Here is a 24,501-nt window from a genome sequence, read left to right on the forward strand (position 1 = left end):
ACGATGTATCTGGTAAAGACGATTCTAGCCGCAGATTCCTTCCCGGCCCGCCCTTCCTCACCGTTCTGCGAGGACCTTCAGTTTGGTTTTCTGAACTCGCCTCCCTCCTGATGGCTTGTCTTCTGTGGGTGTCCGCTTCGCTTCTGCCCGGACAGGATACTTCATTCGGCTGGATTGTTCCACCCCTTCCCTTATGATACATGGTTGGTTGGTTCATGTGTGCTTCTGCATCCCTCCACCCTGGTTTTCTCAAGTGTAAGGGCCTGCTTTTACTCTTCTCCGTTTTACTTGCTTGGGGTTTCTGATTCCCTTGCAGTCCTCCAAGTTGTTGGTTTTTTTTTTGCCTGTACCTCGGCCTTTTCGCTCCCTTCTGGGGATGAGGCCCTTCTTGGTGTCGTCTGGGGGTGAATTGCTGTTCCTCTTTTGTTCCGGGCGTGTTGCACTTCGCTGTTGTGGATTGTGATTACAGTCTCTCTCTCTCTCTCTCTCTATCTTCTGCTATGGCATTTTTCACATGCTTCTGCCTCCAGAGAGGATGTCGCCTTAGTTTGCAAAGGTGAGCCTCAAAGCGGTGATCTGCTTCTTCACTGCTATGGATTTCACCGCTATGGCTTTTTGTACCTTTGTGCTTGGCACTTTTCCAACTGGTGTTGTTCCTCACCTTTCGTTTCTCTCTTTTCTGTTTCACTGATTTCCGCACACTGTTCCCACACTCAACAGTTTGGTTTGTGATGGCTCTGCGTTGTGGTGCGTAAAAGTTCTCCAAAGAAAACTGATGTCAGCGCGCCGGGGTGGGGCTTATGTAACCTCGCTGACGTCACGCCCACGGTCGTCAGGGCTGAGACGCGCGGCCCTGACCCCCCCCCCGCGCACAGAGGTGCTGGGGCAAAGAAAGTTTCCCGGGTCCAGTCTCACGCCTGGGGATAATTCTATGTTAAGGAATCTGCGGCTAGAATCGTCTCTACCAGATACATCGTTACCGAAGGTAAGTAACTCGTACTTTTGGCTTTGACAGCCAGTCATACAGATGTCAGGCTAGGCTTAGGAGTGTAGTGTGGGGTGGAACATGTATCCTTGACAAAAAATATAATATCCAACCAGTGTTGTGCCAAATGAATAAGACTTTATTCACATTCACGAAAACATGCTCAGTTACCTCAGTACGTCTCATGGCATTAATATTTATTCTAGGATACGTATTATATTGTCGCTGTGACTAGTATCTTAGGACGTGCACATTGGAGACAGGGATATGCCCACACTGGGTGATGTACCCCTTTCTACCTCTTTCTCTCGTTAAACAGCAGCTGCAATCTTGGTCTTCAGTCCTGGGGCATATCTGTTAATTCCAGGAGAGATGGTCAAAGATTCTGCCTGTTCTTTCATGAAGGTCTGTGAAGTAAAAGGTTAGCACCTGGGTAAGCCAAAAGGGTCATGTTATATCCAGTATAGAGGCAATTGACTCCCTGCCAATTAGCCACGCAAATTAAAAGCTGAGTTTCAACGTTTGGAGGGAGAAAATCCTGCTAAAATGTTTCCAACTCATGTACTGTGCCACAGCGTTACTACAAGCAACCTGCAGAAGAAACGTCAGTCTTGTTCCCAGCCAGATGCTGTTTCCTCTCCAGTGGCATGGGACACAGTAGGCAGGTTACCGCAGGCAGCCTATCTGGTTTAAGGTGGGTCACTTTGGCCATGCTCTTGGCCATCGTCTTCGTTCGAGGGGTGTACCTCTCGTGTCAGTGTCTGAGCTGACATGCGGGCTCATTGCTCCGGACATGAACAAAAACAGATCATTGAATGCGATTTCGAATTCATATGCATAAAGTTGTCTTCCAGTCTCTTCTGTAGAGAGTGGGGAACGGGTAATCAGGGCTGGGAGTCAGGCAGGGTAGAGAAGCAGCTGCACGTACCACCAAGAAACCCTAAGAAGCACCATGGAAGCTTGGGAGCTGCATACACACAGGGAGGAACTCCCAAGTGGGCACTGCACGCCACAAGCACTCATGACAGCACATAAGTGAAGGGGGAATCAATGGCCCAGTTATGAGAGACTGAATGAGTTTACAGATGGAAAGCCTGTAGGTAGTACCCTTGTTGCAGTACATGTAAGAAGATCTTTACGACATGACTATATATCAGCAGCCACCCACCATTAGTCATGTGCTGGTCAAGGAGACATAGCCACCGATGATAAAAGCAGTACCACTTTGGTTTTGCCCTGAATACGCAATAAAATGTAGTACAATGTTAGTGTGCTACAGACCAAACCATGTAGAGCACTTGTCAAGAGACGCATGACACCACCAGAAGAAAACATACCAGGTCAGGCAGAATGAAAAAGTGAGGAGCAAGTTGTCACACGGGCATTGTTCTAGGGACTTTTGCTTCTAATCGCTAACTTACAATGTGACATTTTCCATTTTCTGTTCATACGACTAAATACATGGGTTACAGAAGTGCCAAAAGAGGTGATTTGTTTTTCGTCTCTTCCATGTCCATGGTTTCCTCGTCAAACTAATCAAAGTCTTTATTTCCTTCTGGTTCAGCAGACTAATAGACAAACGTGATAGTACTTGAGGAACTTGCCCAGTTTGCCCTTTTAATTGTCATTCTTCCTAGTCAAAGTGAAGTGCTTTTAAACAGATAAAAAGCAACAGAAGCTTGACTAAAACATAAAAAAAAAATCACCTGCCCTCAATCGTGTCATATGGAGCAGATTTCTTAAGGATTGTTGCCATTTCTAGGGCATCAACCAAGAAGGTTGTTTAATGGCAACCTCAGTATCCCACAAGATATTTGCTAACTATGGCTGAGATGTTTGTCTTCTCTTCTGTTCATCAGCTCTAACCACTACTGCCTTATGAAGAAGTCGCTGAGTTGGACTTTGGGTGTCAAAGAAATCTTAAAACCTGTAATAGCCACCCTCTGCATCACCCTTACCCCGCCGCTGAAACTGTGATATTGGAGCCTTATCTTTAGATGTTGGACTTCACCTCCTATCCACCAGAAATCTGGACTTTGCCCTTAAGATGGTTCTGTTCCCACACTGCACCCCCAACGTGTGTGAGTTCTGCTAGGATTATTCATTGCCATAGTATAAATGCTTATTTTTGGTAAAAAGCAATCCATAAAATGTTTCACGTTCGACATAACACACTTAAACACATCATTTACAATAAACAAATGACTGCAATCTTTAAGCTCTATACAGTAATGTCATATACATTCGAAGAATCCATAATAACCATGGAATTGCATACTTTTAAAACAATTGCCAAACATTCTATTTTCCTAACACATTTTCTCCCTAAAGCGTTGTCTGCTTGAGGTGCCCTTGTAGATATCCCAGGGCAGAAATAAATAACTTTGTAGGTTAAAAAAAATCAGGTGCCATTTTAGCGCCACCTGGTGACAAAGGGTCCTTATATTCTACACTAGAGGGACCAGATATTTTTTGTGGTCTAGTGTCCATTGGGAACACAGACGTATGCCTCTGTTTCCTTACTCTCTGTACAAGAATGGAAGAACGCTAAATTGTATCTTGGAGATCTCCATGTAGTCAAAAATGAACGTAGTGGCAAAATGCCTCATCAAAATTTTATATTGAGATTCTACACTAGCTGGATCCCAACATATTCTAGACAATGTTCAAAGTTATGTACACCTTTCACCATTCTATAAAATACTCAGCTTCCCTGTTCTGTGATCGCTAGCAATCTGGAATTAATACCAAATTTTGAAGACCAATTTTAGGTGCTAAGATTTACTCACTGTAATCTGTTCGAAACTAGACAAACTAGACTGATAAGCTCAAGTTGCTTATTAACGCAGTTGAGCCAGTTCATCTTGATTCTCCCTTTTAACCCTGTTTTTTTTTTTGTCTTGAGAGTTTCTCTACAAGGGATCCAATTGTTGTAGTATAGCCATTACCCAGACCCAGTAGAACTAGGTTCTGAGATGAACCACAAGATTGCTATTTATGTGATCAAGTTCATGGCATAAGAGCACATTTGGTGTGCTTTGTGGTAAGTCCAGAAGATTTTTTAAAGAACTATTTGTTTTACGCAAGCTGGAATGGAAATGTTGGTGTGGTCTCAAATTTCAGATGCATAATGGCTGCTGTTTGAGATTTGGCTCTGTACACCTCTAGCATATGAAATAGGTCTGTGTCCCAGGTTTGTTACAAAGCACGGTGTGGCTCCTCAGCACTGTATGAGTAAGCCCATGCATTTGAAGATTTGTTTGTCTTATTTAAGGCAAATGTAGTTCATAATTCCCAGATCAATAATATTTACCCTCTTAAGTGTGGTATTATCTAAGCTTGGGTTGCTTCCATAAAATGTATGTGGATGGGACGAATGGTAAGGCCATTTGTCATACAAACAAACAAAAATTAACACATTTCTTTAATACAGTTTGCAGTCTCAATAGTAGAGTATTGTCTGCAAACAGTGTAGATATTGTTTTGCCTACCAGTCTTGGTGCATAAGTATCCCAGTTGTTAAGGTGTACCCCTAATTCATTTATAATGTAAATAAGGTGGGCGCAAGCACGCACACATGGCATACTACATGTTTGAGTGGAAAGCAGTTAAAAGTCTCTTTGTTGGGCCCCACCTCAGTTTTTCAAAACTGATGTCATGTAGATGAATCAGGATGTCAAATAGGTCTTCAAGCACGCCCATGTCTCTGAGCACAGTCTATAACCTGTGCAGTGGTATGTTGTCAAATGCAGAATTTGGGACCACAAAGACATCATATAGAGCCTCTTTTTTGATGGTTACATATTAGTCCACTAATAGCTATAACCTAAAGACTTGATGTTCCGTGCTGATCTATTACTGAACCCTGCCTGGCAATCAGAGATAATGTTTTTGCTCATTTTCCATGTCTTTAATCTGTACAAAATCATCCTCCCAAAAAATATTTGACTGCTGTCAGTTAGGCTAATAATAACTAATTCCTGGGGTCACTGCAGCTACTCCAGGAGGAAGGAATCGGGCCACCAAGGATTATTAATGTGCTCATTTGACAAAATTACAGCCCCAAATTAGTGGTTCAGATATGAACAAATCCACTGAGATCTTTTCTGGGACAGGGCTCTTCTTCCCTTCTGGCTCATATTGTCCAATATGGCTTCCTCCATATTGAAAAGTATCAACAAACATTGGGAGGTGGGGGGGTTGAAGATGTACACTCTACAACATCAATTTCTGATTCATGTGAATTGCATTTATAAATCGAAGACATGTGGAAACCAGCTATCCTCAGTGATATGACATTCTGGAATGAATATAATTGCTTTTCCTACATTTGCTGACAGATGCCAAACGTTATGTTACTCTTGCCTTGCTGCTGAGAGTAGCTCTGACCATAGTTGTTACACCCAAACTGATCAATTATTTTTTTATTCCCTGCAATATAGTTTGATGTCTTCTCGTTTTTGTCTTTTACTGCTGCCAGTAGCTCTTTTTCCCCCAATTCTGCATCATTCCGTGACTTTGATCCAATAACCTCCTTCCAGCAGTTGCCAAGTTTGGTAACCATTGGGAAGGATAACATCTGTCATCTCTTTGTGCAATGGTGTAGAAGGTACTGTGGCCAAATTTACATCAAAAGACTGTTCCAGGAAACAGTGTGGCATGGTGTATTAGATGCAATACGTTTCCCCCAAAAATGCTGCTGCAGTTGAGCCTTTTGCTGTTACATGCTATATGAATGTTATCACTCATTGTTTCCCTCTGTTGATTAACTAATCCAGTGGGCCTAAATTGGAGTCAAATGTCAAGACTAGTGGCTTGTGATAAATGTGCCTGACTACCTCCATATGTTTTATTAAATCCTAATTTGATCTCATAGAATTTAATCAATAAAACTACTGTTTTTCCCACTTGAAAGTGCTATTTTCAGGATATCAGACCTAAATCTGCCATCACATGCACATATTCCCTGCGTCAAAGTTAGTAGGGAGATTTCTGTAGCGCCTATTGTGGGATTTCTTACCACAGGAGACCAGGTTAGTGGAATAAACCAAATATTGTCTTGGTTAATTATGAGTTCTACAAATGTGTTAACAGCGTAATGTAATATTAAAATCTCCCCTCAATATCTTATTTCTCAAACTAGCTGAAATAATGTTCTTAGAACTTGTCATGGTCTCAAACAACACCGGAGCCGGGGAATTCTACATTACGATTTAGGCCTTGTTAGAAACATTCAAAATACTAACCCTGTCTCCCAAAGGAAAGGTGAGCTGTAGTCCTGTATCGGCACAGTTTATTTTAGCATGAAATTCAATCAGTAAAACCTTCTGACACCAGTTAGAATCCAGTGTAATTTGTTCCTGCGTACCAGTCTACCTTGCTCTTGTCTACCAAAATCGTTTTTAACATTCTTAGCTTCATACATTTCTTTTTTTTTTTTTTTTTAAGTATCATACGATCTTTAAGACTCAAAAGATTATCATTGTAGCTCATCATCAGAATTGCAAAATTGCCAAAAGCCTTTGGGTTTCTATTGGTGCACTGCAGTTGGTTACTTTGCCAGAGGTGATTGGAAGTATGGTCAGATAAGATAGTTATTGGTGACCCTGAATCAGCCATGACTTCCTGTTCAACCTCACCTATACCAATAGTACAGAACGGCCCACCCACGTACTCCCATCCAAAACAGTCAAAGTAATACTGCCCAACTTGTCATACACTTATTTCTGTGAAGATCTATCATCCACAATAACCTGAGATATACGCTCAACTCTTTGCGTACATTACTAGTACAGTTGTCTCTTTATATGGACACTTCAGAGGAATGACTTACTTTTCCCACATTTCAAACATTTTATATCCACAGCTTAGCAATTACTGGCATTTCCCAAATGAGTGTCTTGAAGCACATCTACAACAAATGTAACTTTTGAGGCTGTTCCTTGCCATCTTTCGTTCCATTCATACTTACAGCTCTGACAACCATATCATACACATTTTCAACAGTAGCTAAACAGACTTGACCTCTTAATGCCTTTTGCCATGCTAACTTCCTCCAACAAGGAAGGCGTAAGAGTAGGTGTAAGAACTTCTCTCTTCTCTGTTTGTTGTGCGGAAACACCCTAAAGTAAGCGGATACATTAAAACGGTGTCCACATTATATTTGAAGTCACTTGAAGTTGCTAAAATCCTTAGACTACCAGTGTACCCGTCAGTCGGCTCATGTCTCTTATGCTTACTGGAGAGAGATTTAAAATGCTCCTCCGTGGCATTAGGCTTTGCAAACTCATCCATGCATTCAACGCGGTTTTGAGGAGTTTCTGCTTGTGGTAGGTGATCAAAAACGTCCTTGCCAACAGTTCCTTAACAGCCCAATGGCAACACATTCCTCAAGCTTTTCTGCATCATTCAATGTTAAATAATTACCAAAGTTCCTGTTGCTCGTTTTCCAAAATATTAGCAGTTTGCCGTGTTACTGGAGTGAAGGACTGTGTTGTGGGCGTTCCACAAACTGTCCGTCAGTGAAGAGGTTACATGAGAGTACCTGGCAAAAAGCAAGAAACCTTCCAAAACAATAAAAACTAGAGTTGGGGGTCACAATGAAGGTAAATGAACAGTTGGCCAATAGTCCTGTACATGAGAAAGGAAGGTGGGAATAAATAAGTGTATTAATATGTCTCAGTCTCAGTTGAGAAAAACGTATTCCAAATAATTTTGTGTGTGGCTAGTGCCCCTAAATCTCACATTAATTTGGTCACAGTACCGCACATTGCTTTAAAATGAAACCTTGAATGCTCCTCACAAAATAAACTAGTACACTCTGCTCTGCTATAAGCATCCTCACATTTAGAAAACCTGACACCACGTGCTGATATCCGTCTGAAGTTGAATAAAAAGCCTAACCTCACAAAATGGCTGCTGATCATGATGACACTGGCCGTTTAGCTTCTATCAAACGTCAAGCGAGGAATGCCCGACAATGCTTGACCCCTGATAGTTTTAACACCGCTTGGCATTAAATCACAGAAGGCACGTCAGAACAGTGAAAACATGCCTAACGATGCATGGCCGCCTTAGTAGCTGATGCTAGACCAGATCTGGATGCAAGGCTGCCTCCTGAAGTAGTCTGGCACCGTGAGGACTTAGCCTGCTAGAACCGTACTTGTTACAAGCTGGACTGCTGGAGGAGTCCACTTGTCACCACAAATATTGTGTGTTCTGACTGAGGGAAAGATTAAAGGTCTACGTAGATGAAGATGGAAAGGGGTTCAAGCATGCATTCAGACCAGGAGCCCTTCCTAAACGTGCCCTATACCAATTCTAGCTTCACACAAGCTGTCACAGATTCAACCAGCAACAAGATTCCAGAATGATGAACAGGACATCCCGCTCTCAATAAGAAGGCTAAGTTAAAGTAAATGCAATGTATATGTAAATCCAACGGTGTTACCAAATTCGCATAGCAAATGCAGCAAAAACCATTATACCTAGTATAAAATGCAAGGTAGCACAGAATGTTTGATAGGTTTGCTACATACACATCAGGACTTCCCTAACTTGAGCCTATGAATAGACACTGAGTTCCTCAACTGCTATAAGACTTGTCTAATGACTCAGCATGTGGGCTAGGTATTTCTCTTTAGAGCCTGAGGACCTTTGTTATGCGCTGTCGTCTTTCCAGTGGCTTAGTAGTGCGGAAGTGCAATACTGTCTGAGATATCTCCAGGGGTGAAGTCCTCCGCAGACTCATAAATGTGTAGCCACTCTCAATAAAGCATATGCCCGAGATACACACGTGGAAATAAAAAATTGCAACCTTCAAACCCATCTACTGAGTGGTGTTTGTTCTGTCAGTGGAGCATAGCTAATTCCATAATTCCATTCTCACTCCACTACCATTCTCCAACCCCCCCCCCCCCCCCCACACACACTGATCTGTTATGCTCCTTTCTGTGTCTTTGTGGCATAGCACATTGTTGCTGCAGTTACAAAAGTACATAATGTAGCATCCACCCCAGCCCAGGGACATGTAAATGATCACGACACACAGAGAGGTTGATATTGCATGTCTTTATTCATACTATGTACTGTGAAATTCCTAGGGCAACTTCAAACTATATTACAACTTAAACATAAATAATAACGACTGTGAAGAGAGAAAAGCGGACACTCTAAATTAGAAAGATACAAAAATATTCTTTTATATTCTTATTAGTTAATTCAATATATACAATTCATAATTAAGAAGTAAATGGTTAAATCACATACATGCTACATTCATCCATCCATGCATACTTATCATTCAGATATTTAAATTGTTCACACTGACAAGGTTTTGGAACAGCAATTTTAAAACTTCATGATAAACAATGATTTGACCAAAAAGACGTTTGTCTAGGGTATAATAACACAACTAAATGTTCTGATGGGGTTTCAAACGAAAGGCACAACAACAAACTCAAAATGTAGTGTCAGTGTCATATGGTAATTATAGTTGACGGGTGGTTTTCATATCATTCATTCATTCATTCATAAAGCTTTATTTCGGTTGCAAACCATAAAAGCACAAATATATAATACATATTGCACATTAATAAAAATTAATGGTTCATATTATACCATAATACATTAAAAGGAATTAAAATATACTAAAAAGATAGCACAGTAAAACAATCAATGGCCAAATTGGGAACAATAATCTCAAGTAAAACATCATAATGCTAGACGTCATTCGCCTTAATTATTGCATTCCGTACATACCTCATAGAGAGGAGGAATCTCGAAGTGGCAAATACAAACACAGGGGTCGTATCATATTTTAAGAGTCTGAAAACTTCCCTATAGTCCCTAAGACCTCTTAATTTGCAAAGAGAAATGATCCACACCGACCCCAAGACCACCCTCATCTACAGACCCCCGGGACCTCGCACACAATTCAGCGAAGACATCGCCGACTTCATCAGCCCGCACGCCCTCCCCTCCGCTGACTACATCCTCCTCGGGGACCTCAACTTCCACCTGGAGAACGACGACGACCGCAACACCACCACCCTGCTGGACAACCTCGCCAACCTCGGACTCAAGCAACTGGTGACCACCCCCACCCACTACGCCGGCCACACGCTCGACCCCGTCTTCTCCTCCAGCAAGGACATCACCTTCAGCCACGCCACCGGACTCCACTGGACAGACCACAGCTGCGTCCACTTCAGCTTCAGAAGGACCACGACTCACCACCACCTGCAACTGGTCCCCCGCAGAAGCTGGAACAAGATCACTGCCGACCAGCTCACCACATCCCTGAGCTAGAACCCCCCCACCAGATCAGCGAACCCCAACCAAGCCGCCAACAACCTCACGAAATGGATCAGCAACTGCGCAGACGACCTCGCTCCACTGAAGACCCCCCCGCCAGACCCGGCACCAAGAAAGCATCTTGGTTTACCGACGAACTCAAGAGCTCCAAGAAGAACTGCCGGGCCCTCGAGAAAGCCTGGCGCAGAGACCCAACTACAGACAACATGACCACCCTCAAGCTCGCCACTCGAAGACATCACCAGCTGATCCACGCCACCAAGAAATCCGCATTCAAGGAACGACTGGACAAAAACGCCCGCAACAGCAAGGAACTCTTCAACATCGTCAAAGAGCTCTCGAACCCCAGCGCTGGAAACAACGACATCACGCCCTCGCAAGACCTCTGCAGCTCGCTCGCCTCGTTCTTCCACAGCAAGATCGCAGACATACACAACAGTTTCAGCACACAGCCAACGCACCCTACGACCGGAACAACGCCCCCCACCACCACCCTCCGCGCCTGGACCCCAGTCAACACCGAAGACACCATCCGCACGATGAACTCCATCCACTCAGGATCTCCAACCGACCCCTGCCCTCACCACATCTTCAACAAAGCCGACTCCGTCATCGCACCCCACCTGCGGGACATCATCAACGCCTCCTTCGACACCGCCACCTTCCCAGAGAGCTGGAAGCACGCCAAACTCAGCGCCCTACTGAAGAAACCATCAGCGGACCCCACCGACCTCAAAAACTACCGCCCCATCTCGCTCCTTCCTTTTCCGGCCAAAGTCATCGAGAAAACCGTCAACAGACAACTGGCCGCCTTCCTCGAGACGAACGGATCCCTCGACCACTCGCAGTCCGGCTTCCGGACCAACCACAGCACCGAGACCGCCCTCATCGCAGCCACCGACGACATCCGAGCTTTGCTCGACAACGGGGAAACAACGGCCCTCATCCTCCTGGACCTCTCCGCGGCGTTCGACACGGTCTGCCACCGCACCCTAGTGCAGCGCCTCAACAACATCGGTATCCAGGAGAAGGAACTGGAATGGATCATCTCCTTCCTCGCCGGAAGAACACAGAGTCCGCCTACCCCCATTCAGATCCGAGGCCACCGAAGTCATCTGCGGCGTACCACAAGGATCATCACTCAGCCCCACCCTCTTCAACGTCTACATGAGCCCCCTCGCAGCCATCGCACGCCAACACAACCTCAACATCATCTCCCACGCCGACGACACCCAGCTGATCCTCTCCCTCACCAACGACCCCGAAACCGCCAGAACCAACCTACACGAAGGGATGAAAGACGTAGCCGAGTGGATGACCAACAGCCGCCTGAAACTCAGATAAGACGGAAGTCCTCCTCCTGGGATCATCACCCTACGCCTGTGACGACTCCTGCTGGCCCCCTGCCCTTGGCAGCGCACCCAAACCAACAGACCACGCACGCAACCTGGGCTTCGTCCTGGACTCCTCCCTCTCCATGACCAGACAAGTCAACGCCGTCTCCGCATCATGCTTCAACATCCTACGCATGCTACTTAAGATCTTCCGGTGGATCCCCACCGAAACCAGGAAGACGGTCACCCAGGCCCTCGTCACCAGCCGACTGGACTACGGCAACTCCCTCTACGCCGGAACCACAGCCAAACTCCAGAAACGACTCCAGCGCATCCAGAAAACCTCAGCACGCCTAATCCTGGACATTCCCCGACACAGCCACATCTCCGTACACCTGAGAAACCTGCACTGGCTCCCCGTCAGCAAGAGAATCACGTTACGACTCCTCACCCACGCACAGAAAGCTCTCCACAACCAAGGCCCAAGATACCTCAACGACCGCGTGACCTTCTACACTCCCACCCGCCAGCTTCGATCAACCAGCCACGCCCTCGCCGCCGTCCCCCGCATCCGAAGAGCCACAACAGGAGGAAGATCCTTCTCCTACCTGGCTGCCAAGACGTGGAACTCCCTCCCCATCCACCTCCGCCTGACCCAAGACCACCTCTCCTTCAGGAAGCAACTCAAGACCTGGCTGTTCGAGCAGTAGCGGACCCCCATCCCCCAAGCGCATCAGAGGACAAGATGTTTCAGGTGAAGTCCACAAATCTTCCCTGTGTATATCGTGGCAGAGTTGTTTGACGTGTTTAAGCCACAAGATGTTACCCGAACCCCTAATAGACAATAAATCGGCTAACTCCTCCTTGTAGCTTATCAGCTCTGGTGTAGACCAGAGTCTCCTCCATATAACAGGGGTCGATGAAAAATGGTTTCCTGGATGGGGACCAATCCCAAATCCAGTCTGAGGGATCAAAGGAGTGCTCTTAGGGAGATTAAGAAGACGCCTAATGAAATTATTTTCAGTGACGGACATAAGGCTGGCGTTAACATGGCCCCAAAGCTCTACGCCGTATAATGCCGCTCCCCTAGCCTGAGCCCTGTATATTTTCACTGGGGGGCCCAGGGGTTTGTAAGAACATTCATTAAAAACCTTTCAAATTCCACCTGTTGATTGAATCAATTTAAGATTAGCCTTGACCATATGAGAGTCCCACTCCAATCTATCATTCAAAGTGACTCCCAAATATTCAAAAGTAGAAACTCTTTCAAGAAAACATCCCTCCAAGTGTGAGTGGGGGGTAAGTTGATGGTTTAGAATTAAAAACCATAAATTTAGTTTTAGAGAGTTTTATCTCCAAATTTCTAGAGCGGCAGAACGAGCAAAAGGCCTCAAAAGTACGCTGAGCACCCATTGGGGATTTTGAAAGCAAAAGGGTGTCGTCAGCGAACATTAGGGCTGGTATTCTGCGTGCTGCTAGAATCGGAGAATCAAGATCCTTTACCCCCAAGAGGTGTGAAATCAAACCGTTGATAAATAGGGCAAATAGGGTGGGGGCCAACACACACCCCTGTCTGACACCCCTATCTACCGGAAAGGGGGCAGAAAGCTCACCATTCTTACCGTAACGAACCCTCGCAAACGTTCCTGAAAGGAGACGCCTGAAGAGGTCACAAAGGTATGGGGGAGCGCCTATCTCAAGCAAAATTAACCAGAGCTTATCCCTCTGTACCAGATCAAAGGTGGATCTAAGATCCACAAAGATCAGGTAGAGAGAGCCCTTCCCCAAAAAGACCGTCTTCCAGTGTACCAGCTGTAGCCTAAACAGTTGATCGGTTGTGGAAACCCTGGGGCGAAAGCCTGCTTGAAAAGGCGATAGGATGTGAAATTCTTCCATCCAGCTTTCAAGCCTACTTTTTGAAGAACATCAATAAGACTGATAGGCCGATAATTTGCTGGATCTAATGGATAGGCCTTTTTGTGGATAGGTATAATTTCTGCACCCTTCCAAGTGTGTGGAATAGCCATACCGGAGAGGATTGCGTTAAAATATATCAGTAGGTATGGTACCCAGACCAGCGGTTCACTAGTAAATAGGTCCCCGGGGATCCTATCTAAGCCAAGGGCTTTACCAGAAGAAAGACTCATTAGGGCAGCCTGAATTTCATGTGAAGTGCAAAGTGGTAAATCGGGCACCCTTACTTCGTTAATCATTTGGGGCAATATCTTAGTCAGAATTGGTGATGGTTCGACCACATTATTGCTTATTGGAACGCTAAAAAGAGGTTTCAAATGCCTCAGCCAGACCTCTTCACTTAAGCCAGGTGTTATAGCTGAAGATCCCTCGTGTCTACCACACCTGACTAAATTCCAAAAAGTCCTGGAATCATGGATATCCAGGGCGTCCTTAATACTGGCCCATCTGGCAACCTCCCGATCTTTTTTAGATTCAGATGTAATAGATTTGTACAGGGATCTGGCTCCTCTGATACTATGTGGGGTACCATTTTTCACCTCCCATAGGAGTGCCCGTTTAGCATCCCTGCAACTAGAGTTAAACCAGTTGACTTGAGTCATCACCCCATTTTGCTTTGGTTTTACCGCAGCATAAAAGAAACTAGCGGCCATAGAAAAGAGTTTAGTGTGGATAGTCTCTAGCTCTTGAAAATAAGATAAGTCCTGACTACCCTCCATAAGGACAAATGCTTCAGCTAAATAAATGGCCACACGGGAATATAATGCAGCAATTTTATTTGGGGTTGTCAAAAACTTCGCCCACCTGATACGTCGACCACCTGCCACCACTGTTAAATTGGGTACAATAGATTGGACCGGTACCCCTGGAGCTCGTGCTGGATCCAAATGGTGCAACAATTCCAGAGAAAGGAGATTGTGATCGCTGTCAGCCCTAACCACTATGGTAAAAGACTTAAGATGGGACCAAAATTCCACATTTACCAAGATGTAATCAATGGTTGAGCTTTTACCCTGTCTATTATAAGTATGCATCCCCGGGGCATCAGGAGCAAGTCTGCCATTGCAGGCTCGAAGAGAGTGAAAGACAAGGAGCTTGTTAATCTCAATAGCTAAAGGTGTAAGACGTGGAGCAGGATACATAAGACAGTCCTGGATATTCCAGGTTGAATCTTCCTCAAGAGTAATAAAGGGGATGCCAGCCAGGGGTTCGAAATGGCAGTTGAAGTCACCCCCAATAATCTTATAGGGAAAGGAAGAAAACGGGGTCAGAAGGTCGTTGAGGGCATTGAGAATGGAGAGTCCCAATCGTAAGGGAGTGGGGCGTAAATAGATATTAATTACCAGTATCGAGGTACCGTCCCCAAACTTCAAAATAATACAAAGAATATCTAGAGAGTGGGAATTGATGACTCTAACTGTACACCCCATATGGGTAGCCACCCAAATACATAGACCCCCAGAGGGTCGCCCCCTAAGACTCCGCACCGCCGGGACACTATAAGAAGCAAAACCAGCCCTAATTGGAGAAGTCGTCATCCAGGTCTCTTGAAAAAGGCAAAGGTCGTAATCATCTGTCAGTGCCTCCCAGTCGGGATTGAGGAGTTTATTACCTAACCCTGCTACATTCCATGACCCGATTAAGGAGCCAGAATTAGCAACCCTGAAAGAGGTACGAGGTTCAATCTCAGGACTTGGGAGATGGTCTTGGTAAAGGACCGAAGTTAAATCTACGTCGTCGACCGGTATACCAATACTAGAGGCAGGGGAAGTCGCAAGTGTATTGAGATAACATACAGTAAGATGATCAGCCTCAGCACTCCCCTAACTTGAATGCGTTGGCCCTACCAAGTGGTAAACCAGAAACCCCCACACAAGGAACTAGTCAGGCCTCGCTATCCAAACAGCCAAAAGAGTTGGCAACTGGAATATTATAGGCAGCAGTTTGCGGATCAAAATAGAAATTCCTTGAGGCAGATCTTGCCAAAGTGGCCGGCCGTTGATAAAAATAACCCAAAGGTAGAGGTAGAATTGAGCTCTGGGAAGGCGATCCTTGCCATTCGAGAATGAAATTAGCCACTCTAGGGTCCCTAAAGTTAATAATAACACAATCCCCTCCCTTGTCTTTTTGGTTCACCCCCAGCCAACTTACCCTTCGCACAAACAAAATTTCCCCATTGCCCCCTCTTGGTAAGGATCTAAAAGTATTCAGCCAGTGAGTAACCTTGTTCTTCAGCTCGGGGAAGGATTCCTGGCGAGCACCAGACAAAGGGGGAACACATGTGAGAACCACCACATATGGCGAGGCCTCCGGGGGCAGCTGACGAAGGGGTGCTGATGGCAATTGCCCAGTACTATGGTCATTCCCATCTTTAGAATGGGATATCAAAGCACTGTCCACTCTCTTCTTACCAGATGTTATAGTAGCAAATGAGGAAAGAGGTGGAGGCACATTAAGTTCGGGCACAAAAGACCTAGGGAGTGAGGGAAAATTAGGTGCATTAGAGCTTAAGATAGGAAAAAGAGCATTCGTAGTGGTTGGTGCCCGTGCCTCAATATCATTAAAACCAGATACGGATGCAGTAGGACAGGAGCCTTGATGACTGAGTACGGAGGTCGCAGGAGCCTTGTCAGTAATCCCGCTCCCGGAAGGGGCAAGTGAATGCCCAGATGATTTACTATTGATTAAAGCTACGACTCTATCAATTTTACTCATCAGGCTTTTAAATTGGGAAGTGATGAGTAGTTCCAATTGTGTTTGTAAGTCAATCAATAGATGGGTAGCTCATACTGGAGGTGCTGGGGAAGCTGAGAAATGAGTTAAACCTAGGTCAGGAGAAGTTCTAGATGCAGGGTTGTTTATTGGAGGCTTAGTAGATTGCTTTACCTTTTTGTTTTTACCGCAAGATTTTTGATTCCTAGATGTTACTTGAGGGACCTGAGGTGGGGGTGTGTTATTCAATAAGGTGGCCACAGGACTGACCGCCAAAATAGCTTGAGCACAAGGAAGCTTGAGCACAAGGAAGCTCGGCACATGAGGATACAGGCAACGAAACCTGATTGCTATCTGTAGAAGTGGAAACATTCCCAAGTAATGAAGAGGGAAGTAAACTTGGGGTAAGAGAGAGACGTTGCTCAGTATTCTCAATTGCAGATGCCACCACCCCTATAGTTTTTTCCAACATTTTATCGATAGCGGTAAGGCTAGGGAGGGGAGTATTAGAAGCCTTTTTTTGTCTAGTACAGGGGCGACTAAATACTGGCTTCGTTTTTCCCATTGTCTCAGGCCTAAAATATACAATAAACACACTAATAACAAAACCCCAGAGCAAAACCAATGGGACTCTATAGCGTCCCACAATTGTGATACCAATGTAACCAAGACAATTGACCACAAGAAAATAGGAGGGTTATAATAACACCCAGCTTAAAACACTATTAACCACAAACCTATCATTACAAGACCTGCAATTGACCACGCTCACACAGCCACGGGCAGTTGCCCAGCCCGGCCTCCTTCGGCCTAAGACGGTCCCGCCCTTGTCCCGGGCTTCTCCCGGCGCGTCCCGCGTGCGTCCTGCGGGACGATGTTCTGCTCAGACCTTTATGCGCCTCCTGGCGCCCGGAAGCAGCGTCAGCGGCGTCCTCGTGAGAAGAGGGGCTGCTGGGGGATGGAGTCCAGGTCACAGCACACAGCGGAGCCAAGCCCTGCTGAGGGGAAAACCACGGGGAAACAGCGGAGCCAAGCCCGGCCAGGGACAGTTATTTCTAAAAAGAAAGAGTTCCACCATATCATTTCTACGTGCGTTTCGGCAAAGACCTGCCTTCTTCAGGAGTGCCACCTCCGTATAACTTCTCTGTGTATATGAATAGTACAAACGTGTAAAGTGTCGCTACTCTCAGAGAGGGCTTATGGCCTCAACACTGCAATTTAAAAGATACTCAAAAGACGAAAAACTGCACATTTAAAATGCCTTTAAAGTGTATTTACACAAAAAAGTGGATAGGAGCCAACACCCAGACAAATAGTGAAGAAAATAGAGAAGATATGTGACTCTAGAACCCTTAGGGTACAATATGTCAGTGCAAGTGCACTCACTTGCAGTGGTTAGATTTGTAACCTGCTAGATGAAATAGGTGAAATAGCCTGAGGGGGGGAAATAAAGAAAAAAATGAAAAGAGTGAAAAAAGACGAAATTCAAAAAGCCTCTCGTGTGTTATCCTTGTGTGTGGTCCAAGGATAATGGAGACCTTCAACCCGTCATACACCGAATGTGTATGATGACAGTAAGGGGGGCGTGGCCAACCGCAGAACATGGCGGTGGTCTTCTAAACGAGCTCCGAGACCAGGACTACAAAATCCTGAAATAGCCTGCTTCATAGCGACACTTGGGATACACGCGAGTATGGCGAACAACGGCGCCGACAATCGGAGCCGCTCCTGGAACTTCCGCCATTGTTCAGAAGAGAGACGGGCGGTCCAGGGCCTGGACGGAGAAGCGGAGCAGAGTGGAAGGCCGTGTGTCCAATAGCCAGAGAGACTGAGGGAGCTGCACACGGAACACAGACACGGTCCCGGCTAAGAGAGTGGCGTGGGAGAGCGGCCGCACCGGCTTCCTTGTGCCGGGATCCGTAAAAGCGAAGGTGGTGTTTCCTGCAGTCCGGACCGGACTGGGAAGGTGAGTGACCGTGGCTGCCTGCAGCGAGCCCAGAGATCTCCCATATGTGGGGCTCAGAAGAGACAAACGGCCTGTGGAAATACGCAGACACCGCGGAGTTCCCCGAGGGAGAGAGACTGTCGTTAGCAGGAATCTGGAGAATTGCAGGCAAACCGGAGGTCAGCGGCACACAGTGGGGAAGAGTCTGATGCGTAGTAAAAGCGTATGTGACTGAATACATGCCATCTTAAGTCGCTAGTTGCAGAGCAGACATAGGCGGCGGAGTTGTGTGATCAGGGCCATCGAGCGCAACCATATGGACAGGAGTGGACCGGCGTGGGATGGCAGAGGGCAGTCGCTGAGAGACGTATGCATGCAACCGCGCACAGAGGGGGAAAGTGCTGGCTCGAGGCGCGCCCGCTCACCGGTGGATTTCTTCGAGGGAAGCTCGTTGTCGGACACCGGGGCGGAAGACTTGTCTTGGGCAAGTGTTCCCCTCCCTGGATCCTCAGTATTCTGGAGCCCTGCTACCAAGATACCGCTGTGAGCCAACTGCGCGCCCCTGGCTGGGTGGAGTGCACCGTAGCACTGCTGCCTGATCCAGTCACTGGCAACATACAAGAGGGAGCACTGTCGAGACTGACTTACTAGAGCACTGAGCTCATATACGATAGTGCGTCCACGCAGAGGGCCAACACCCGGAGGGGCTGACTGTCATTGTCAAACACAGGACCGGTGTGCGGCCCCACCCTGCAGAGGTGAGTCCAACGTTTATAAGGACTTAGGTCGCCACCTGGAACCAAAGCGCACTGGTGACTCCAACTCTTTTGTGTAAGCTTTGACAAGTGAGAAGATGGGGCGCCCTAAAGAGAAACAATAGGACGCTGGCCCCAATACCGACCAAACCCTAGAAAGTACTCAGCACATCGCCGATTCACAGCCGCCTAGCTGTATACCACCTACCAATGAAGAAGGGTCCATGGACAAACTAGACTTCATTTTACACAAAGTGCGGGACTCTAGGAAGGCCATTAAACAACAAATCAGGGCCCTCCCGACTGTTTCACTCTACTTAAGGCAGACCATGCTAAGCTGGTGGACAAGGTAAAAAATAATGCCATCACTTTGGAAGAACTGTCTCCACAGCATAAACAAAACACAACTCAAATACAACATTTACAGAAACATGTAGCCACCCTGCTGGACCGTGTTGAAGATGCCGAAGGGAGAGCAAGGCGCAATAACATCCACGCCATTGGCCTGCCAGAACGAAGCAAAGGCAGCAACGCAACCAGATACGTGGAACAGTGGTTTAAAGACCACATCACCTCTGAGGGACTTTCCAGTCAATACTACATGGCAAGGGCGCATAGGATACCTACTGGTCGGCCAAAACCAGGGGCCCCTCCTCGACCCCTCATAGTAAGGATGCTGAATTATAGGGATCGGGACATACTCCTGCAAAAGACGCAAGAACTATCTCAGATCAGATTCGAGAATAGTCACATATCGCTCTATCCTGACTATGCGCTTATGTCAGTCAAGAAGAAACTACAAGGCTTGAACCTGAAGTATGTGCTACTCTTGCGGCCCAATTGAAAATCATCCACGAGCGGAAAACACATTTTTTTGAAAGCCCGGAAGACGTCGAGGAGTGGTTATAAGTGATGGAGCTGGCTAAACTAATGGAAGTTACCTCTCAAAGCTCAGCCAGCAGTCTCAAACGCATTGGGGAAACAGGCTCACACCGCAGCAGGAGGACAAACAGGAAATCTCAGCTGGCTAATCCGACGCAGCAGCAGATGCAGCAGGGCAGGAAACAGGCGCTAGCAGCAGCTTCCACCTTCCACAACAGCGCACGTGACCAGGACTCGGCCTCCTCGGACGAAAACATGAACAGATCGGACTCTGAGGGGAGTGTGGCCCTGTTCCCTAGTGTGACCCCTCAGACAGCGGATGGATTATTTGGCTAAAAGGCAATGAACACTAACGATCCTGACACTGACAATCAAAGCAGCCAACATATCCTTTACTTTTGAGATTGGAAGCGTGACATTATTTTTGTTTTATCTCTTAGTCCTGGGATCTGATAGAGCTCAACCACATTTAAGGGTGTTAGGCTACATGACATGGGTGGTGTTGGCGATGTCCCCGTAGGTGTGAATGCACTCTATGTATATAGCACAGTTGTGTGTGTTATGCTAAGTTGTGTGGCCTGGTATAGTTCCCCATCCGGACCTAGTATTGGGAATTTTAGGGAGGGAAATAGTCATGACATAATTGCAAGATTAGAGAGGCTTGAAGGCACGCATGCATCACAAATTGAGCAGCGGTTTGTACTTGCACTATAATGCCTGCACTTAGTATATATAACATAATAACGTGGAATTTCCGAGGTATGGGTTCCGTGCAGAAGCGACACAGGGTACACGCACAGTTGTCGAGATGCAAAGCACAAATAGTGTACCTGCAAGAGTCCCACATGGTGGAACAGGAAGCAATGAAGCTCCTGAAAAAATGGAGAGGTCAGGTCTTCTTCCACAAATTACTCTGGTTTCGCATGGGGAGTCACAATATGGATCAGGCATGGGGTACCCTTTATACTGTTGGAGCAAAGGGTGGATAAGCAGGGTCGCTACATTTTTCTACGGGGGTCACTGGATGGTCCACCTGTTGTACTGGGTAATATTTATGCCCCAAATTTTGAACAAGACAAATTCCTGGCCACCATCAATCTGGCACTGGTAGGTTGGGAAATGCACCCATGGATTATAGGGGGAGATTGTAATACAGTAATGGATGTTACACTGGACAGATCTCACCTACCTTTGCACGGTGCGGGGGTGTTTAAACAGGTGAAGGCACTATGTGAGTGGTCAGAGGGTTGTGCTATGTGTGATGTGTGGAGGATGCGCTACCCGACACACAGAGAATACTCTTATTATTCCCCGGTCCACTCATGGCACACGACAGAATTTATTGTTCAAAAACAATTGCGATGCAGGTAGTACAGGCCACTTATTTGGCAAAAACTTTTTCTGACCACAACCCACTGGAAATAACCATCAACTGGGGTAGGGTTCCCACTCCGGTACCCACCTGGAGAATGTGGCTGCAAACACTAGAATACGCAGCCTTCCGTAAAGACATAGGTGACACAATCACTCAATACTTTTCGGAGAATAGTAACACTGAATCCAATAACTTGATTGAATGGGATGCCTTTAAGACGGTTAAATGGGGCAAAGCCATTAGCACAATAGTGGGCGACGGGTAAGAAGTACACAGAAACCATATAGATACTGAGCATAAACTAAATACGCTAGAGCAGGAAGCCACACATGACACTACTAGAAAAGGCCAGCTACAGGAGGCGCGAATACAACACGCAGAACTATTAGAGACACTCAGAGTTATAGATCACCAGAGATATACGGAGATGTGTCATACTGAGGCGGACAAATCTGGGACACTACTGGCCAAACTGCTACGAGACGACCCTCCCAATATTGTCATTAGCGAAGTCACCACGCTCGAAGGCAGCAAAGCACATACACTGCGACATAAATTAGGCTTTCCTCCAATATTACACCTCATTATATAGTAAACCTGACAGACAAGAAGATGTGTACGCTTTGGATTTTTTGTCTGGTCTAACATACCCACAATTAACTGCAGCAGCTAACAAGCATTTACAATGCAATAGGTCTCGCAATGACATTGTTTTGAGCTATTGGCATTGAAAATGTTATTTTTTTCCCTTTGTGAAGCATTAATCAAGTAATGGCGTTGTAAATGACAATGTCTTTTACCCCCTGTTGAGCCCCGCAAAGCTCATCAGGTTGTGCACGTAAAGAAATATATAACTATCACATATTTGAATGGAACAGTCTGGGTTCCCCCTATTAGGCAGGTGTACTTCACAAAATACCGACCATTTTTTTATTTTAATACACTGGGAAATAGGATTCTTAATGGTGAAAAAAGGTACAAATGACTTTGAATTAGTTACTTGAAGACAGATTTTAAACCTCGCAATTGCAACATTTAAAGCTATTAGCATTGTAAATGACAATGCCTTTTATTTGTGTTTAAAAAAAACACATAAATAAAAGGCATCGTCATTTAAAAAACCAATAGGTCAAAGATTCTAAAATGCGAGACCTATTGCCTTACAAATGCTTGTTTCATTTCTCCTCGCACACTGTAGTAGATATTTCCAGTCTCTAGCCATTGCCACTGTGCCTAAATTGCAGAACTCTATGGAAAAAGTTCTATGAATTGTCAGTAGAAAACTCTGCACAAAATGGATAGGGCAGACCTAGGCATAGATCTGGGCCTATATATTTGTGAATTTAATTAAGACTATGTCGCACAGTAGTAGAGGATTGCTCTCTGACAGCAGATGTCTTGGTATTTGAAGTCTACATTGTATCAAACACCTTGGACTGTAATTTCAGCATATGGTTTTGCAAGTTTACCTACATCTTTTCAAATTTCCAAGTAGTGCTCAATATTAGACTTAAAGACACAGCAGGTTCTGTGAGGACGTATATGGTCCCCCTATTGTTTAACATAAGAGTAGTCTGATTGTCAATAACATGGTCTTTGAATTGATCAAATTGAAGGACAAAAACTCTGGATTGTTTGTCAGTGAGTGAAGTGGGAGTTGTTTAGTCACTTACTTATAGTCTTCTTTGTACAAACTATATCAACTATGGAAGTAAATGTATGGGTTACTGCTGGTTCTCGATGTTATGAAAAAATTATTTTATATGTATACTGATAAAGTGATAGAGGCACACTTTCATGGACGTACTGGGAGCCGGTTGGTTATTTTAGGCAAACTTTTGTATTTGTGACTTTAGACTTTTATGAACAGCATCAATTCTATTACAAGAACCTTAAATTGAATGTTATTCTTGATAATTACTGTACCACCATTTCCCTCCTTGATAAAGTCCAAGAGATTGTTGAACTGACAATACTTCACAAAATAGTTTGCTCAGCTGATCTAATTTCCATAAGAAACAAGCATTGGCAACACTAATAGGTCTGCTTGCATTTTGTTTCCTGATTAAAATACACAATCAAGCCTGTTGCAGTGAAAAAACAAAATATAACCGTTTCCTATATAGAGTACATCTATGAGCAAAATAATTTAATGTGTGCTGATGTGGTGTACTTTTGAGATGTAAAATAGTCCCTCGTGTATTATTGCAAGCACTCAGTAGGGGGAGGAAGGATACAGCCAACAGCATGAGGTGAGAGGGTAAAATACTCCTCTGGTTGGAGCCAAAGCCCACTCTATGTATATTTCATATCAATGGTAGTAATAAATCTAGCCCAGAGTTACGGTGTCAAACAAAAACTAAAAATTGGTCACGTAAGTGTATGTATTAATGTACAATGGAAAACAATCCTTATACGGAGTAGTGAACATATAGAACACTGTAACACATGAAATTATCTTCATCATGAATAATGATTTATATAGAACTACTAGCCATAAACAATAGAATAATGCCTCTTACAATATTGTGCCACACAGAAATGCCAACAGGGACAGTGCATAATCCCCGTTCAAATACAGTGCCTAGGAGATACTATGCCAAAACCTGAGGATAATACCCTCGTACATATATGCAAGTTTAAAATATCCCAGTAATAAAACAGATTTGATCGTTAAAATATGCCAGTCAGAATTACCTTTAAACTTGATTATGCCATCACAAACTGCATTAATAGACACATTCATCATAATTAATGTTCCAGAAAAATATACTAGATACTATTACTTTCATAGTGAAATGTGCTGTCAAAGTAAATGGAGCAGCGGAACAAGACCACTAAAATTCTTGTGCCAGGAGAGATTTCTAACACATTTATTAAGACACTGAATATGTCTGTCACACATACTATTCCAGATAAAATGGCCATCGCAAGGATCACACTAGCGAATTTGACTTTTATAACTATTGAGCAAAAGAATTTGTACATCACAATTACTGTGCCAACATAAATCACAGTATCACGCATATGCCCTTAATGACAACGTTAACGATTATTTACATTTTTGTGCCACAAAATGCATACCCTTAAGAAATAATGTGCCAGAAACAATGTCTTTCTAATGTGGCAGAAAAACGCCATCACTTTTTATGTCTCGCTAGAGTCCGCGCATGCGCTGCTCTTGCGAGAAATTTTGTAGGTGGTTTAAAAGTGCTACCCAGGCT

The 24,501-nt window shown here is 45.0% G+C and overlaps 1 protein-coding gene and 1 pseudogene across 4 annotated transcripts in view; one reads left to right on the plus strand and one right to left on the minus strand.

The window, feature by feature from the left end:
- Positions 1 to 5,549, minus strand: part of LOC146869887 (malignant fibrous histiocytoma-amplified sequence 1 homolog) — a 32,293-nt pseudogene extending 26,744 nt beyond the window's left edge.
- LOC146869886 (vesicle-fusing ATPase) overlaps positions 1 to 24,501 on the plus strand; it is a 1,522,848-nt gene that overhangs the window by 946,721 nt on the left and 551,626 nt on the right. The gene's annotated exons all lie outside the window — the stretch shown is intronic.

The sequence above is a fragment of the Triturus cristatus genome, chromosome 1_1 (assembly GCF_964204655.1).
Source record: "Triturus cristatus chromosome 1_1, aTriCri1.1, whole genome shotgun sequence".
Classification (NCBI taxonomy): Eukaryota; Metazoa; Chordata; class Amphibia; order Caudata; family Salamandridae; genus Triturus; species Triturus cristatus.